Source organism: Ovis aries, chromosome 3 (assembly GCF_016772045.2).
Source record: "Ovis aries strain OAR_USU_Benz2616 breed Rambouillet chromosome 3, ARS-UI_Ramb_v3.0, whole genome shotgun sequence".
NCBI classification, from domain to species: Eukaryota; Metazoa; Chordata; class Mammalia; order Artiodactyla; family Bovidae; genus Ovis; species Ovis aries.
In genome coordinates, this window is record NC_056056.1 from 33,948,607 (window position 1) to 33,962,345 (window position 13,739).

General features: G+C 45.9%; 1 protein-coding gene across 1 annotated transcript in view; it reads left to right on the plus strand.

Moving 5' to 3' along the window:
• Positions 1-300: 300 nt before the first annotated feature.
• DPYSL5 (dihydropyrimidinase like 5) overlaps positions 301-13,739 on the plus strand; it is an 89,701-nt gene continuing 76,262 nt past the window's right edge. Inside the window, exon 1 of the mRNA XM_004005741.5 lies at positions 301-427. The gene's annotated coding sequence lies outside the window, so the exon portion shown is untranslated. The remainder of the gene's footprint in view (positions 428-13,739) is intronic.

The following is a 13,739-nucleotide window of genomic DNA, read 5'->3' on the forward strand; positions in this document are numbered from 1 at the left end:
CGAAGGAACGCGGAGAATGGCACCCGGGGGTCGGCTGGTTCTCGGGCCGCGCCCTTCCTCCCCTCTCGGACCCTGGCCCCTCGGCAGGGCCTGTCGGGAGTTGTAGTCCCCAGGCGGTGGCCGCGCGCGCCGCCGAGGATGCAGGGCGCCGCCGGTCCCCGCCTCCCCCTAACCTGCTAGCGCGAGGTGGGGAGTGCTGGGGAGGAGCTGTCGCTCCCATGATTGGCGGAGGCCTCCTCCAGCCCCCACCCAAGTCCCCTCCCCCGCTCGCCGCTTCGGACTTCGGAGCCCCCGCGCGCCAAGGCGGCTATCGAGCGAGCGCGCGTGCAGCCGCGCCGCCCAGAGCACCCGCAGCGCCGGCGCCGCGGCGAGACAGGAGGAGAACCCACCCACCGACAGAACCCCGCAGCCGCGGCATCCCGGAGGAGTGGGTGATGGCAGGGCGGGCGGTGGGCTTATTCTCCCCGGGCTGGGACGTCCATCTCACACAATCTGTTTCTCTGGGAGGGGCACAATAGAGCTGGGGTCGGAGTGCGCCTAGGGAACCGGCTGCTGGGAACGCGGCGGGAGGTGTGGTTTGGAATTCGGGGCAGCCTTTTCGGGCTAAACTGGGACCCGAATCGGTTCCTCTTTGTAAGCCCACAGAGCTCCCGGAGCGCCGAGCGGTACCTTATTCATAGTAGGCGTTTAATAGATGCTCGTGGGATTGCAAAGAACTGGGGTGAGGAGGCTGGCTTGGTGGAAGGGTTTCGCTCCTAGGACACAGTAGACGCCCAGCCTCGTCGAGGTGCAGTGAATGACTGGAGGGCTGGGCGGGGGCTTCTCTGGCCGTGGGCCCGTCCTGCCCAATACCTTAAATCGGCGCCGTCCTCTGCCCGCGCGGATCACCTCCCGCCTCCCCCCCGCCCCCCGCCCGCCCCACGCCCCCGGCATACACACACACCCTCTGTCCCTCTCGCCTCCGGCTTGGAGTTTGCCCAGTCTGGACCGGACCCAGCGGCCCGTCCACGTCCGGCTAACGGGTAGACTATTCGCCGGCCGCCTCTGGAGGCACCTGTCTGAACCACAAAGACCGCCTTTCGCTGCCCAGCCCAGAGCGGGCGCCAAGCGGAGTCCCTTCGCCCGAGCCCAGCGCGGGAGCGCTCCCGGGGGCATCGATCTTGGCGGGCGACGCCCCAGACCGGGGGAGGAGGCAGGAGTCAGAGTTGGAGAGGAGCTGAGATGGAGAGGCGGAGGCGAGGCCTCCGTTTGAGCAAAGATGCGAACATAGGGATGGGTGGGAGCACGGGGAACTGGAAACAGGTTTGAGGAAAGAGAAGGGTCTGAGCAGGGAGGGTCGGAGCTCGGAGCAGGTGGCGCGAGGCGAGGCTGGGGCTGATGAAGGATGTGGAGGGGAGGAGGGATGCGGGAGGGTGGAGACTGCCTGGGTTAGAGAAGAGTAGACGCTGGGGAGGAGGAGACCCACGCGATGAGAGGGAGGGGTCTCCCTGGGGAGGGAGGTCTCCAGGGAAGGGAGGGGCAGGCAGCTGGGGGGTGGGGGGAGGCGGGTCTCGGCCCGAAGACCCTCAGCCCAGGCGAGGGGCCCGGCGGTCCTGTGGCTGGCTGGGCGTGGCTCTTGGACCGGGCGACGGACTCGGGATGGCGGATCGGGGACCGAGCCGGCTGTCCCTGTGAGGAGCTTTGTCTCCCGGCTTGACACCAGCCCTTAGGGACTCGTTTAGGGTTTTGTGATAATCCGCAGCGCCACAGGCACACCCTTTTCTTCGCAGAGCTGAAAGGCTTGGTCCAGCGGCAGGTGATGCCAGGGAGGCGAAATGGGGGCCGCTTCCCTCCCGGGAGGCCCGGAGAACAATAGCCGGCACTGGTGTCCTCCGCACCAGGAGCTAGGGCACCCCTGGAACTCGAGTGTGCAGTTTTCTGGTGCAGAAAACCCTCCCGGAGAAATCAAAGGGCACGTGCTCTTCTCTTGGGGTTTGTGTTAGGGCAACAAACCCCACTGGTAATTCTCTGATGTGAGTCGCGCATCCCGCCCCCCAGACTGTGGGACCCGCAGACAGACGCCGCCCCTGGCTTTGGTACCTTCTGGCTGCGGCACCGCCCCCTGCCCCTTGCTGCTGACCAACCAACGAGACGGTCGGGGTGGGGAAAGACCTGTGGAGGTCGCCTCGGTACGGAGCGGGCTCCCTGAGTAGCCCGCTTTGTCTGAAGAGGCGGACGCCTGCGCTGTGCGTTCTTAGAGGGAGCAATCAGGGCTGGTGCGGTTTCTGACAAAATGGAAGAGACGCAGTCGTAGAGATTACCCGCTGTGGGTGCAGCTCCTGGTCTTAAAGCCGGCAGCTAGGGGACCAGTGCTTCCCTTTGCCGGTGACCACACCCAAGCCAGTGTATCCATCCTTTGCAGATTTCACTTGTAGTGTCTGCTGACCTAAGAGAGGGACAACTCTGTGATAGGAGGCGTCTCCTTGCCCATGGGAAAGCAGATGGACAGAAATGGAAACACAAAAAGGACTCAACAGAGCTTTGCTTGCATTCAGTCTTGCTTGCTTGGTGTCTTTCACACCAGGCTAGCAGCGTCTTAACATGTGAGATGACAGCCAGAAGCCAACATTCAGTTTTACAGATTTTCTTTGATGATTGTTTAGTTGATATTAAAGGTAGACTCTTTAGCATAGACTTATACTTTTAAATGGTCATTCATTTTAAAAAGACAAAACAAACAAAAAGCAAGACAGAAGCATTTTTATTCCAAGAGTGAAGGAAGAAGCTTGGCTCAATGACGAGCAGACCATCATAGGAAAAATCGCTGTGACATATTTGGCCTGAAGTTGACTGATGAGCCTTTGGGCTCTCATAACCTGGCTTTGAAACCTCAAGATTTTACTCGGATTGATGGACTGTGATGTGACTGTCAGCTATTCCCCAGCACATATGGTAGCTGACAGTGTGAATTCTTCCTACCTGGGCTATACACAGCAGTAGCAACAGTAGGCTATGTCCTGATACTTTTATTAAAGGAGGATGCTTTGTAGAGGTGCCTCTCAGTATTTACAAAGGACTAGCTGGAATGTTGTTCATTGGATGTGTTTAACTAAAATAATAGGCCTGTCTATCTCCAGGGTAAGTGAAAACCAGGAATCTCTATATTGGATCCCTGGTGGCTCAAACAGTAAAGAATCTGTCTGCAATGTGGGAGCTAAGTTGCTTCAGTCGTGTCCAACTCTGTGCGACCCCATAGACAGCAGCTGACCAGCCTCCACCGTCCCTGGGATTTTCCAGGCAAGAACACTGGAGTGGGTTGCCATTTCCTTCTCCGATGCATGAAAGTAAAAAGTGAAAGTGAAGTCGCTCAGTCGTGTCCGACTCTTCGCGACCCCATGGACTGCAGCCTACCAGGCTCCTCTGTCCATGGGATTTTCCAGGCAAGAGTACTGGAGTGGGGTGCCATTGCCTTCTCCAGCAATGTGGGAGACCAGGGTTCAATTCCTGGGTCGGGAACATCCCCTGGAGAAGAGAATGGCTACCCACTCCAGTATTCTTGCCAAGAGAATTCCACGGACAGAGGAGCCCAGAGTAAGTGAAAAGCAAGAATCTCTATATTAGAACACCCAAAATCTGGTACTAAAGGTCTTTTTCTTATGAAAAAAACTTCCAGTGAGACGTATTTTGTTGGTTTATTCTTCTTGAAAGAATTTTATGGACTTAAGGGTGTAATCCTATTATTTTAGAGCACTATGTGAACATCCAATCCAATTTTTTCCTCATGGGGAGTCAATTCATAGATCAGGAATATTAGTATTACCAGCCCATTTCTGCAGTATCCTCCTACCTGCCCTGTGAAAATGCCTGGGAGACAGATAGGAGAGGCAGGTGGCCATAGAAAAGGACGCTATGTCCCTAGATTCTAGAGTGCCCACATGGGCAGCATGTGAGATCTTAGTATCCTGACCAGGGGTCAAACCAGCACCTCCTCTAGCGGAAGCATGGAGTCTTAACCACTGGCAACAGAGAAGTCCACAGAGTGCCATTCGTAACTCCCATCTCCCTGACTTTGGGAGCCTCAGCTAGGTATACAAAAGATGTTTGTGGGACATGAACACTTGGCTGTTGTCAACATAGCCTCTTCAGATTTAAGTCAGGGTAATAGTATTCTAAATACATTGCATGTTTCCACCACTGGAAGCAGTTACCCAGCAAGGCAAGTGTGTAAAATTGGCCAAAGTCAGGTTTGAGGACTTGTTTAGGCTTCATCGGGCTTCCCTGGTGGCTCAGAGGTTAAAGCGTTTGCCTGCAAGGCGGGAGACCCGGGTTCAATCCCTGGGTGGGGAAGATCCCCTGGAGAAGGAAATGGCAACCCACTCCAGTATTCTTGCCTGGAAAATTCCATGGATGGAGGAGCCTGGTAGGTTACAGTCCATGGGGTCGCAAAGACTCGGACTCGACTGAGCGACTTCACTTCACTTCTTCTAGAGAAGAGCAATAATACAGGAAACCTTTGTCAATGTGAAAACCTGTAAGGAGAAGCAGGTATAAAATGAAATCAAATGAGAGTAAACAAGTAAGAAGGTAACTGATTTTCCTGTACTACTAGCAAACAAATAGGAAATAATTTCAAGGTCACTTTGTCTTACATTTTTATATGAAAATGAAAGGTGCAAATACTGTGGTATGACTCTTTAATGAACACTGATGTTTATGTATAAAAGCAGACACATTATATACTTAAAAGAGTATTTTATATGGTTTGTTCTATTTCAATCTTGGAAATTTCTTCCATCTAAAATAAATGGACTTAACCATAGCATCTCCTGACCCTCTCACCCTCTCCCATCAATCACAGCCCAGTTCTATGCTGTTCTTTTGCCTCCTCCCACATGGGCTCCCTCCTTACAATCCAGACTCAGAAGCAATGTACACAGGAAGGAGAGCCTGGCTCTGAGCCAGAAAGCTGGAAGTTGAGTCCCAGCCCCAACACTTGCTGTCTGTCCATCCTTAAACGACTAATTTTTCTCTTAAGGACTCAGTTTCTTCATTTGTTCAATGAGGTTTATATGACTATTCGTTTATATGACTATAACATATTATATGTATAGCCTGAGAACAGAATCTGGCCCCTAGTAAGTGCTCAATAAATATCAGTTATCACCATCAGCACCATCATCATCCTCTCACTCCAGAATGTGTGCCCCTAAAAACATTTTGATTCCCTGTTTAATCTTTCATCCCCAGAGGTCAGGGTAAACTGCTATAGGGTTATCAATAGTGGGAATAGAAAGAAAGATTAGGACTCTGTTCTGAAGGTCCCACTCTGTAAATAGTAGGAATAGCTCTGTGTTGACTGTCAGCCTCCTTAAGCGCAGCTGTTTTGAGCAGCTGAGGACTTGTAGAGTTAGGAATGTTCCAGAACTGCTCTGACCTAGCTTTAACAAAACTTCCCTGTGTATAGAGTTGGCTTGGCAACTGCTCTTGCTCCTACATCATCTAAAGAACATCAGGCATCCATAACTGGTTGAGACGGCTGTTGTTCTGAGACTGTTCTGTTCTTGGTGTGGGAAAGAGTGATCATGTTTGGTTGATGGCAAATTGTTGGGAATAAAAATATCTCGAGTTTTCTAGCTAAGAAATAAACTTAGCAGCACAGAATTACCTGTTTAACAAAAACTTTCAAAGTATTTGCTCTGTGCTAGGGGTTGTTCTAGTTCCTATGAGTTGAGTACAGTACTGTTATTATCTCCATTTTACAGATGAAGCAAATGAGAAGTGACAGAGAAAAACTTTGCACCCAAGGACTCTGCTCAGAGTCTATATGAGTTAGGGTTCTCCAGAGAAACAACTAATAAGGATTGGCTTATGAGACTGTGGGGGCTGGCAAGTTTGATTTATGTAGGGCAGGCCAGTGGGCTAGAAGCTTTCAGGTGGGAGCTGATGTTGCAAGGACCCCATAATGGTTTGTCTTAAAGCAGAATTTCTTCCTCTTCTGGGAAACCTTGATTTTTCTCTTAAGGTCCTTCAGCTACATTTGACTACATTGTATGAGGGTCACCTACATTAATGGGGAAAATCTTAGTCAACTGGCATAACCATACCTATAAAATACCTTCCCAGCAACACATAGAGATGTGTGTTTGACTGAATGACTGACTAGTGTAGCCTAGCCAAGGTGACACACACTCAAAGAAACTATCACAGGGTCTGTGCTTTTCAAACACTACCCCAAGCTAAGAGCCTTAGTTGCAATAACTCCAGTACTTTGGCCACCTCATGCGAAGAGTTGACTCATTGGAAAAGACTCTGATGCTGGGAGGGATTGGGGGCAGGAGGAGAAGGGGACGACCGAGGATGAGATGGCTGGGTGGCATCACTGACTCGATGGACGTGAGTCTGAGTGAACTCTGGGAGTTGGTGATGGACAGGGAGGCCTGGCATGCTGCAATTCATGGGGTCACAAAGAGTCGGACACAACTAAGCAACTGAACTGAACTGAACGAATTAGCAATGGCCTATTTATCCCACTACAAAATGCTGCTCCTTACCTTGTTGAAAATACAATTTGGATCTCTCTTTTTCATCCGTGTAGCTTCTAGCACAAATTGTTGCTCACAGCAAGCATTTAATAGATAATATTTCATTTGACTCAAGTGAGTTTGAGATTTTACGAATGACTAAATTCTAGATTCTCTTGAATCAAGGCAAGAGAGGAGGTACTTCTCTGGCAGCTCAGTGGATAAGACTCACTTCCCCAGCAGAAGGCACCAGCAGGAGGCACAGGTTCAATCCTCAGTTGGGGAACTAAGATCCTGCATTCAAGACTGGCCAACAAAACAAAACAAAACAACAGGAGAATATCTGCATTCTGAATTAGGTATTATGTCACTCTTCACGTCCCAACACCTGTCCATTTCCATTGGCTCAGCAAAGATTTTGGGGTCTGTCACCGTCTCCACTCCTTGTGAAAGTGTCTTGTACACAGTAGCAGTGCCCAGGACTCAGTCACACTACCTTTGTGTCCATTCAGTGTCCCCTGACAGGCATTCCCTTTGTTGATTTCAGATTCACCAGGGGCTCCCTCCAGTTTCTCAGGCCTTTATTCTCCCTGCCTTTGTCTGGTCCGCTCCTTCCCTTTGTCATCCCCCAGAGCGTGACCCACTATTGATGGAGAAGTCGTCTCCTTTCTCATTTTTAGCACTTAAACCAGATTTATGTCTTTGTGGATCGATACATTCATTCTGTTATAAAATTCACATGTTGTCCCCGATTTTTTTCTTTACTGCTTTTTGGTTCCTTTACTGCTCTTTTTCTTTTCTTTTCTTTTCTTTTACTGCTCTTTTTCAACAGATGTGAAACTCAACTTAAAGGAAGTTACTCAGAATGTTTTAAGTTTGGCATGTTGCCGAATATATGGGCCACACACATACATAAAATGGTAGTTTGGGGGGCTGAGCCTGTATTTTTAAAGTATTTTCATTTTTTAAACTTTTTAGCAAAGTGTAACAGATATATATACCTGGAGTGCTGCAGTCCATGGGGTCGCAAAGAGTCGGACACAACCGAGCAACTGAACTGAACCGAACAGATATACAGAAAAATACACAAATCATAAGTGTATAGCTTACTGAATTTTCACAAACTGAACATGGCCATGTAACCTCACCTGATCAAGAAACAGGTTACTAGCACATACCCCAAAGCCCGCCCTTCAGTCGCCTCCTAGTCACTACTCTTCCTCCAGGGTCTCTAACCGCTATCAGCATAGATCAGCTTTGCCTGTTTTTGAACTTTTTACGGATGGAATCATATACTGGGTACTCTTTCAGAAAGTGGCTTCTTTTGCTCAGTATTACATTTGCTGCATTTCATATGCTTATTTTCATTGCTATATAGCATTCCATTGTGTAAATGTACCACAATTTACTATCCCTTATGTTGTTAATGGATATTTGGCTAGTTTTTGTTTGATGTTACTGTGAATAGTTTTATTGTGACTATTCTCGCACACATCTTTTGGTGAACAAACGTGTGTTTCTCTTGGGTATATATTTAGGAATAGGATTCAGGTCAAGGATATGCATATGTTATGTTTTAGTAGACCATGCCAAAGTGTAAGACTAATGGTGAAATTTTTTAAAAAAAGTCAATCCCAAGGCATGCAGTGCTGTGATTAAACTGTTTTTAGGAGCTCTAAATGTTGGCATAATTTTGTGGCTTATCAGAGATTGGTTTTAAACTCTTACTCTTCAGTGAAAAATAGAACTCTGGCTATGTCTGACTCCAAGGTAGCTGAAATGAACATCTTAAAACTAATGGCTGTGCTTGGGCTTGCTACAGCTACTTCCTTACTTCTGTTTCTTAAGGAAAAGCTGAGAATCAGGTTATAGTTGCAGTGTGGGTCCAAAGATCATTTGGGAGATGACCAGTCAGATTTGAACAAGATTAACAAGCGATTTTTATTCTGTTAACTATTCTTATATTGGGTCAAATTGCAATTTTGAATTGTGTGATTTTGGTGACTTAAAAAATTCCTCAAAGAGTACCAACTTGGAATCAGAAAGTTCAGATTTTTTTTAATTATAACTATTTTTGGGTATTTTTCTGTGTTTCTTTTAACTTTACTTATTTACGTATCTTATCTATTTGGCGGTGCTGAGTCTTCATTCTCTAGTTGTGGCAAGCTAGAGGGGGCTACTCTCTATTTGCTGTGTTCAGGCTTCCCGTTGTGGCGGCTTCTCTTGTTTCAGAGCACAGGCTATAGGTGTGGAAGGAGAAAGTTCAGATTTCTTATTTGGGAATAAGAATTACAGCATATGTCCCATTTTTGTGGGTTTTTTAAAAAGACTTAAACTGCACAATTTGGGGGGATGTTAATCTTGTTTAGGGTTTCTCTGGTGACTCAGGTGGTAAAGAATCTTTCTGCAATGCAGGAGACCTGGATTCGATCCCTGGGTTAGGAAGATCCTCTGGAGTAGGGAATGGCTATCCATTCCAGTGTTCCTGCCTAGAGAATTTCATGGACAGAGGAGCCTGGCAGACTATAGTCCATGGGGTTGCATAGAGTTGGATACAGCTAAGCAACTAACACTTTCACTGTTCACTAATCTTATTTATTTACTTTTTCTCTCTTTTTAATTCCAGTATAGTTCACTTACAATGCTGTGTTAGTTCAGATATACAGTAAAGTGATTCAGATATATCTCTATCTGAAAAAAAAATATATATATATATATATAATATACATACATATTCTTTTTCAGATTCTTTTCCTTTATGGGTTTTTACAAAATATTGAATATAGTTCCCAAAGCACATTATTTTTACAATAGGATTGTAATGGAAAAGAACCTCTGCAACTTACTGAAAAACAATACAGATGAGGCCCAAAGACATGAACAGTAGCCTCCAGACTGTGGGTACAGGCAAATCCATCTCTTCTCCATAGCCGGTCTTCACTGTTGGCCCAGGAGAGATGGCAATGATAAATGTGGCCAATGCAGATCAAGGGCAGCAGTTTAGGTACAATTAGAGGATGGTGGTAAGAAACCTTTGCCACCAAAGGAGTGTGACAAGGTGGTCATGAACCCCTAACTTGCCTGGTTTTTTCTTATGACAGTCATTCACAACCCAAGTTGTTCCTAAAAAAGAATTTTCTCTTGCCATGTAGCCTGCCATGTTTCATTGGTCCTCATACAAGCGAGATCAGATTTATCCACTGCTCTAAAATATAGATTTACTGCTTAATCTCTGAGTCCCTTAAGCACTTGGATATTTTCACATCTCTTTTAATATAGGACTTAGTTTCACACTTTAAAATGTATGCTCCTCCAATATTTAATCAGTTATAAAACCACTTATTGACCATTTTGCTGGTACAGCTAGTGAAATGTTTGCTTGTTTCATCCAACTCTCATCCATATACTCAACATAATTTTTACAGAGTTGTAAGCACAACATGGATCCACTATTGTGGATACTGTATTTTGTTCTTTCATTTGACATGAGAAAAAAACTTTTCTGTGTCTCTGCCTAATTTAGAAATGTAAACTTTCAATGACTGCCTGCTGTTTCATTGAAATGTGCTATATTTGAGTGTTTACTTATGAATATTTAGATTATGGTCAATTTTTAAATTTTTAGGTAGTGTTTATATCATAGTAAACATCACATACATGATTTTTTATTAACCAGCTGATATTATGTTTTTGAGAATCAAGATTTTCTTTAAAAAAAAAAAAGGGAGTGGTGTGGGAGATGCAATTTTAGTCATAATACTGGATAGTTTTCGCATGAGGAGAAATGCATAAATGCATTTAATTCCTTGAAATGGATAATACATGTCACAAAATTCCCTGATCAGAGAATGCCTTCTAATTAGTCTTAGCTGGCAAGTTGTTTATCAAAGAATTTGTGTAAAGGTAGGAATAATGTAAGAATTTGTGTAAATGTAGAGGTAATCAATCATTTTACAAATAGTACCTATAATAATAATTTGGAATACAAAGGACTCCAAGTAAAGCCAATTTTACTAATAAATTTTTATAAAATTGTATTATTTTTTAGTAGCAGATAGCACCAAAAGTTGGCCATTGTGGAAGAAATCAAATGGTCACCAAGTTGCAAAGAGATGAAACAGTTGTGAGAGGCATCCAATACTTTGTTAAATTCTAAATATCTGCCAGTAGAATGCAAATAGCCAGGACCCAGAAATGACAGTTGGAACAGCCTAGCAAGTGAGAGGTTTACTCATAACCCAGTAACTGGACTTTTTGCACTGAGCTGTTTTTGGAGGTGGGCTCAAACTTCCCCTCACGTATTTTCTGAGTGCCTGCAAGGAACAGTGCAATTTCCAGGAAGGAGGTTGCACATGGGAGAGAGATGGAGTTTGAATCCTGACTGCTACTTTCTAGACACCAGAGACCTTAGACAAAGTCACCTGATCTTCCCAAGCCTCGGTTACATTGTGATTTAAAGATCATAGGTTTATGAGGAGGACTCAGGAGAAAATATACAGGGAGCCTGGGGGTCACATTGTAAGTACTCAGTGGAGCTAATGTATTCTCTGGATGCTCGAGTTAGGTGCTTTTAGATTTGTAAAGATATATAACAATCTTGTCAAAGTGCATGCTTGTCAAGTGAATAGGCTGGACAATATGATGGCTGGTGCAGAGGGAGTAGAGAGCACCCGAGAAGTTCAGCCACAAAGGCTCAGTTCCCTCCTCTGTTCGGTGAGGAGGTGTAGACTAGATTCTATCTGGCAGCTCAGATGGTTTGTGCCAGCCATACTGTGCTGCTGCTGAGACCATCATGATTCCTGCCCAACTCAAACCAGCAGACTTGCAGCACCATGTATCAAAACGAGAACGGCTTACACCCTTTAACCCAGCAATGCCGCTTCTGGGAATTTATCCTAACCTAAAGATGTGCAAGTGTATGTGCACAATGAAATACAGGAAAGGATATTGTTGCAGCATTATTAGTACTAGCAAAAAAAAAAAAAAAAACAACTTAGACCCGACCTAAATTCTCAAAATTGGAGAGCTAGCTAAATACATCATGATTCATCCTTACAAATAATTTTTTTGTCCCTCCATATGTGGGATCTTTGTTCCCTGACCAGGGATCAGATCCATGTCCCCTGTATTGGAAAAGGAGAGTCTGAACCACTGGACTACCAGGAAAGTCCTGAGGCAGATAATTTCTGATCTGATAAAGAACAACCTCTAGTACATATCACTGAATAGGAAGAAATCAGGCAGACCGATACTAAATGCATGTTGCCATCCATGTAAAGTTGTATGTGTATATAAATGTATGGACTTACCTGTAGCTCAAACAGTAAAGAACCTCCCTACAATGCAGGAGATCAGAGTTCGATCCCCGGGTTTGGAAGTTCCTCTGGAGAAGAGAATGGCAATCCACTCCGGTATTCTTGCCTGGAGAATTCCATAGACAGAGAAGCCTGGCAGGCTGCAGTCCATGGGGTCGCAAAGAGTCAGACACGACTGAGCGACTAACACACATGTCAGATATATACATATGGGCTTCCCTGGTGGCTCAGTGGTAAAGAACGTGCCTGCCAGTGCAGGAGTCATAGGTTCGATCCCTGGGTGGGGAAGATTCCCTGGAGGAGGGTGTGGCAACCCACTCCAGTATTCTTGCCTGGAAAATCCCATGGAACAGAAAGAACCTGGTGGGCTACAGTCCATGGGGTTGTGAAAGAGTCAGGCACAACTTAGTGACTGAAAAACACCGCCACCACAGTGGGCCAGGTGTCAGCATAGGATATTAGAGCTAAAAAGAACCATAGACAACACTTGATCATTTCACAGAGGGAGAACCTCCAGCGGAATTTAAGTTCAGTGAACTGTGTCAGTGCAGACAGTTTCTGGCAGTCTTTGGTCTCTAGTGACAAAGACACCGCCTCATCCACCTACAGAATTAGTTCCCTTGTGTAGGGTTACCTGTGGGCATGTTTTCTCTGTAAGGACCGTAAAGGCAGACTCCTGAGTTCACACCTTGGTGTGGTCTCTTCCTGTGACTTGCTTTTAACCACGAGAACACAGTTAACATGATGGGGATATCATTCCATGACTGTTACATGATTTAAGACCCCATCTTGTGAGCAGACTTGCTCTCGAGACATGACTTGATGAGTAAGTGGCTGTGCTGGGAAGGCCCACTTGGCAAAAAATTATGTAGCCTCTGGGAGCTGAGTGGCCTCTAGCTAGAACCCTGTGACCATAAGGAAATGAATTGTGTCAACCTGAGTGAGCTTGCAATTGCGTTCTTCCCTGGCAGGCCTCCAGATGAGAGTACAGCCTGTCCAACTCCTTGACTGTAGCCTGTGAGGCTCTAAGCCAAGAGCTTAGGACTCCTGACCCACAGCAAGTGAGGTAATAAATAGGCAGTTTTAAGCCACTTTGTTAATGGTAATTGTTAAACAGCATAGGAAAGTAATTCACAGCTCTCCTGTATCCCTGTTTCTAGTCCCTGTTTTCTTCACCCATTTTAGCCCCCATGAACCCACTGCTTTTCTGTCATTATCTTCCTGAGTCTTTGCCCCCCACCACCCTACCACCCCACGCCTCCCTCCACCACCACGTGTGGAATCTTAGTTCCTAGGCCAAGGATTGAACCCACGTCCCCTGCATTGGAAGGCGGGTTCTTAACCTCTGGGCCGCCAGGCAAGTCCCTTTTCAGTTTTCATTGTTGACATTTTTTTCCTTTCTTTATTAAAAATTAGACTCCCCCATTTCCTCTCTCTTCCTCTTCTCCAATTAAATACCACCTCCTCACCCTCAGATAACTCGAGTGTTTTCACTCATATTTCCTTCCTTATACATTACTGTGTATAAACATATACGTGCCTGTGTGCTGAGTCATTTCAGTCATGTCCAATCTTCGTGACCCTATGGACTGTAGCCCACCAGGCTCCTCTGTCTGTGGAATTCTCTGGGAAGAATACTGAAGCAGGTTGCCATTTCCTTCTCCAGGGGATCTTCCCAACCCAGGGATCAAATCCTGACTTAGGTCTTCTGCATTAGCAAGCAAGCTCTTTACCACTAGTGCCACCTGGGAAGTCCATATTAATATATATACCTAGGTATTTTTCACCTTTGTTCATTTTACAAGAGGATCCTTTTATGTTTATGTATATGTGTAGATATCATGGATACATAATTTTTATTGGTAAAATATATCATCTATACAGCTTGTCTTATTACATCTTGGAAAAACCTTTAAGCCGATTG